Below are 6,000 nucleotides of genomic sequence, written 5' to 3'. Positions count from 1 at the left end.
AGAACTCATTGTACATCATCGAGTCCATAGAGGTAGGAAGTCCTATACATGCCGTGAACATGGGAATGGCTTCAGGGATAGGATTTGCATCAGTGAACCTTGGAGAAATCACACAGGAGAGAAACCCAGTGGAAACAGTAATTGTGGTAGAACTTTCTCCCGGAAGACAAGCCTCTCTGTACACAAGACAGTTGATGCTGGAGAGAAACCTTATAAATGTTCAGAATGAGAGAAAACCTACTCCCACAGCTCGCGTCTCGTAGAACATCACGGGTCTCACGCAGGAGAGAAATCTTATGAATGAATGCAGAGAGTGTAGGAAGGCTTTCTCCCGGAAGTCATGCCTCACTGTACGTTATAGAATCCACCCAGGAGAGAAGCCCTATTCATGCAGGGAATGTGGGAAAGCCTTCTTCCAGAAGTCACACCTCATTCTACATCTGAGGACTCATACTGGTGAGAAGCCCTATGAGTGTGGTGCGTGTGGGAAATTTTTCTCCTGGAACTCATGCCTTATTATTCACCAGAGAACTCATATGGGAAAGAGACCCTATGAATGCTCTGACTGTGGGAAACCTTCTCCCAAAAGGCAAATCTCATTAGACACCACAGAATTCACACTAGGGATAAACTCTATGGATGAAGTGAGAAAAGACTTCGTCAACAGGTCACAGTACGTCTAGAAATGAAAAACTGTGGGTATTCCAGATGTAGAACTCTCTGCAGGAAGTCTAACGCCACTGTATGCAGAAATTCATAACCAGGTGAAATTCTACCAATTCAGTGAACTAGGAAAAACATAAAACGTGTTCTCTTAAAACTGGTGCAGTGGTTTCCTAGGCATGCTGTAACAAACTAGCACAAACAGAAACGTATAGTCTTACGGATTTGGAGGCTAGGAATGCAGATTCATGCTGTTGACAGGGCCATGTCCTCCTGTCCACTCTAGGGGAAGATTACTCTTTGTCTCTCCAGCTTCTGGTAGCCCCAAGTACATCCCTTCACGGGCTGTCTTACCCAGTGTCTCTCTCTGTATATGTTCTCCTATTTTGTCAGGACTCAGACTGGATTAGGAAGGACCCCTCCTACTTTGGTGTGACCTCATGTTCACTAAAATCTTCAAAGATCTACTTCTAAACAAGGTTGTGTTCATGGGTACTAGGGGTTAGGACTTCAACATATATTTTTGAGAGATACAATTCAATCCATAACAAAAGGATAATGATGCTTCACAATGATGTATTTTTATAGAATATATTCAATTATAAAGGATATCTATATTCAATGTAAATATTAAGCTTTTTAATATGTAATCAAGTTAAATCATTAAGACAATAGATTTGATAAGCATCAGAAAAATCCCAGAGACATATAGGAGTTAGATTCCCAAGTATGCTACATAAAAATAATTTTTATCTTTGGAACTGTATTAACTGAACATAACTGTGAATTTTTGGACACATATACCATAATACAGAATGACATCTTCCACGGTGTTGTACATTAAATTACACACTTTTGTCTTTGAAATACATATTACAACTGGAAAAATATGAATTTATTATTAAACAAGAAGTCCAAATACAGTGCCACATACCATTTCTCGCTTTTATGACATCTTCTGATATCTCTCAATCAGTTAGCTTCTAAGTTTTATTTAGATTTATATTAAATTTGTAAGGTTAAAACTCCCTGTTATGGAAATACTGTGAAAATCATCCACTGTCAACTAGCATATAAAATGGACAATAAAAGATTGATGTTCTTTCAAATGGTAGTGTAGCGCCTAAGACATTTGACTGCTAACCAGAAGGCTGGCAGTTCAAACCCACCAGCCACTCCTCAGAAGGAAGATTGGGCAATCTACTTCCATAGGGATACTGCCTTGGAAACCCAAGGAGGGGTTGCTATGAGTTGGATCTGACTCCACGGCAGTGAGGTTTTTTTTTTGTTTTGTTTTGTTTTTTGGTTCTTTCAAATGTATAATTCAGCTTGTGAGAAAACAAGAGAAGTTTCCAGGTGCTAGCTATGTAGGAGAGAATGGAAAGTGAGAGATGAAGTTTGTGTGTTGATGCTGTAGCTTCGCTCTGAGTTTGTTCTTTTTTACCCAGAGGCTTGGGCAATATAAGAGGAAAACAATATAATATTAGAAACATAAGAGGAAAACAAAGTCGTGGGCCCACCCAAGGCACGAAGTTGGTATTGAAATAACTACTGTGTTCATAACTTTCAAAATTACGCATCTATAGGGAAAAGGTTTACTAAAGAAAAATCACCTTTGCTCATTGATTTCTCCTTGAACTTGGAGAAGGAAAAGAAGTTGATGATTCTTAAGCACTAACCTGTATCTCACATGAGTTAGTTTTTTTTAGCTTTTATTGTGATTTGGGTGAAAGTTTACAGAGCAAATTTGTTTTCCATTCATGTACATTTTGCTTCATGACACTGATTGTAATCTCCACAATGCAACAGCTCTCTTCCCGTTTCCTCCCTGGGTTACCTTTCTCCTGTGCCCTTCTTTCCCATGCATTCCTGCCTTCTGAGCTTTCTCCTTGTGCAAATGCTGCTCCTTTGATCTCCTGCGGTTGATTATTCTAAGGAGTGTACCTTCCTGGTGTAATTGTTCACTTCCTGGGTCTGTTGTTGGACTGAAGATTAAGCAATGGAGTGAGTCCAATTCCAGGCCCAAAGGTGACTAGGAGCCATACTCTTGGGGGTTTCTCTGTAAAGTAAGTAAGGCTGGTCTTTTTTTATGATTTTGAGTTTTGTTCCACATTTTTCTACCACCCTATCCAGGATCTCCAATTTTGATCCATTTCCAAGCAGTTGGCAGAGGTAGCTGGGCACCATCTAGTACTTCTGGTCTCAGGGTCATGTAGTCTGAGGTTCACATGGCCCACTAATTCCCTGGACTAATTGTTTTCCATGTGTCTTTGATTTTCTTCATTCTTCTTTACTGTGGATGAGGAAAGACCAGTAGTTGCATCTGCAGTGGCCACTCACAAGCATTTAAGACCCCAGTCGCTACTCACCAAAGTAGGATGTAGAACAATGATTTGTGTACTATGTTATGCCAGTTGAGTTTGATGTCCCCTAAGACCATGCTTTTGAATTTTGAATATACCCTGTTCATGTGTTCCTAGTTAAACAATTAACATAAATATTGGTCCTGATCTTTGAAACAGTTTATAAGAACAAACACAAAATAATTTTGGAGTGAGACACCCTTAACTCATATTTCTTGGGATTCTGACATATAAGCTCAGAATTAATTCATAATCCAAAATACAAAACCTGTGAGAATACAATCCACAATTAAAATCAACAGATATTTTGGCAAAATAAGAACCCCAACTTTAGGTGCTAGAAGAATCTGAAAATACATAAAATACATATCTGTAAAATTGATGAAAGCAAGACACAAAGAAAGATAAGTGTTTTTTTTAAAACAGACGGTCCAGAAATGAAAAATATAGTCATTAAAATTTAAAACTCAATTAACATTAAAATACACAATGAACACGTCAAATGGTAGATTATACTTCAGCTGAAGACAAATTGGTAAACAGGAAGACGGAGGTCAGCAAATTCCATAGAATTCAGCGTAGAGAAAGATGAAAAATCCGAAAGAATGGGTGAGTGACATACAGATTAAAATGAGCAGAACAAACGGGGTTAATAGGAGTTGCAGAAACACAAGATAGAGAAAACTGAAGAAAAGCAAAATAAATAAATAAAGACATCAGCGCTCAGATTTGACAACAGACATGTGTTATCACGTTCACCAGGTGCTATCAGTCCCAGCCCATGATGATCCCATGTGTGCTCCAGGAGAACTGTGCTCCATAGAGTTCTCAGGGGCTGGGATCTTTTGGAAATACATCCCTTTTCTTCTGAGGCTCCCCTGGGCAGATTCAATCACTAGCCCTTTGGTTAATAGCTGAGCACTCAACCATTTGCACCACCCAGGGACTTAACAGGTTATGGCCGCACAATATATAGCTGGACAAATAAATTTACACCTAGGTACAAACCGCCAGCCACTCCTAGGAAGGAAGGTTGGGCAATCTACTTCCGTAGTGATACTGCCTTGGCAATCCAAGGAGGGGTCACTATGAGTCGGGCTGACTCGATGGCACATAACAACAACAATGACAAAAGGTACATATCAGAATACTAAAAACAAAGATCTTAAAAACAACAGAGGACAGACAGATATCCTAAAAAGAAATACATTTAGCCAAAGCAGGCTTTTACCCACAGAATAGAAGTCAGAAGACTTTATAATGTGATTGCTAAACTGATAAGAGAAAAATACTCTGTCAATCTAGAACAACTTTATTAGGGATAAACAGGATCATGTCATAGGGGTTATAAACCAATTCACAAAAGAAATGTAAAATTTTAAAGTTGAATGCACCACAAAAAAAAATAGCCTGAAAAAACAAAAGGCAAATTTGAAAGAAGTGATCGACAAATCCACAGTCACAGTGACCTATTTTTTAATCAATAACTTTTTTTTTTTAATTGTGATTTGGGTGAAAGTTTACAGGGCAAATTCACTTTCTATACAGCAGTTCACATAGACTCTGTCTCATGACATTGACCACAATTCACCACAATGCAACAGCTCTCCTCCCACTTCCTCCCAATAGTTACCTCTTCCCTGTGTCTATCCCATCATGCACTCCTGCCCCCTGAGCTGTCTCCCTGTGCATACACTGTCCTTCTTTCTCCCATGATTGTTTGTCTCCAAGGAGTGTATCTAACTCAGGTAAATGTTTAACTCATATGCCTGTCTTTTGTTTGGCTGGAAGTGACAGGTATGGGTTCAATTCCAGACCTGAAGGGCAGCTAGGGGCCATAGTCTCAGTAGTTCCACCAGGCTCTATCAGACCAGCGAACCTGGTCCCCCCACCCCTTTTTGTTTTTGTTTCCAAATGATTTTGAGTTTTGTTCCACATTGTTCTCCCTCTATCCAGGATCTCCTACATAGATCCCCTTCCAAATGGTTGACATTGGTAGCCGAGCACCATCTAGTTCTTCTGGTCTCATAGTCATATAGGCTGCAGATTGCATGGTGTACCAGTCACTTGGACTAACTGTTTCCATGAATCTTTGGTTTTCTTCATTCTTCTTTGCTCTGGATGAGGAGAGACCCATCGTTGCATCCAGATGGCTGCTTGCAGGCTTTTAAGATCCCAGTCACTACTTGCCAAAGTAGGAGGTAGAACAATGTTTTGTGTAGTATGTTATGCCAACTGAGCTTGATGTCCCCTGCAACTATGGTTCTGAGCCCACAGGTTCAACTATTCAGTCCCTCTGGGTAGCTGGCTATGACCAAGAAGTGACTACAACCTTGTCTCTTGTTAGCTCTGCTATACACCTGGTAATTCTTACAGAACATACACATACATTTGTAGGACCGTTGTCTGCCAACACTGTACATGGTCTTGGGTACACTCCCCCCTGCACAGACAAACCTAATAGTTCAGCCTATCCACCCATCTATCCACCAGTATACCCATGTTTGCCTTTACTGACAATGCAGTACTGTGTGTGCAAGAGGGTTCGTCTTTGTTGTCTATACTTCCCATGTGCCTCTCTATGTCTTCTGAGGACATTTTTGATTGTCAAAACTGGGCTGGGAAGGACTGCCAGTGGCATTTAGTGGGTAGGCACCAGGGGTGCTGCTCAACATCCTGCCAAGTACAGGACAATCCCTGTCCTGGTTCCCTGGTGCCGCTCTGACAAGAATATACCACAAATGGGATGGCCTTAACAAACGGGAGTTTATTCTCTTACAGTTTGGAGGCTTTAAGTCCAAGTTCAAAGTGGAGGCTCTAGGGACTGGGTGAAAGCCCCGCAGCCTTGGGCTTCAGCTCTGCCTCCAGCTCCTGGCCCACTGGAGCTAGAGGTGTTTCTTCACTCAGAGAGCTGCTGGCTGCTGAGGCTGCCAAGCCCAAGGTTGACAAGTAAAAAGGCACACTCCTGATATTA

Source organism: Orycteropus afer, unplaced genomic scaffold (genome assembly GCF_000298275.1).
Source record: "Orycteropus afer afer isolate SDZICR_OR568_19922 unplaced genomic scaffold, OryAfe1.0 scaffold00006, whole genome shotgun sequence".
In the NCBI taxonomy this organism is placed as follows: Eukaryota; Metazoa; Chordata; class Mammalia; order Tubulidentata; family Orycteropodidae; genus Orycteropus; species Orycteropus afer.
Note: the sequence above shows the minus strand (reverse complement) of the source record.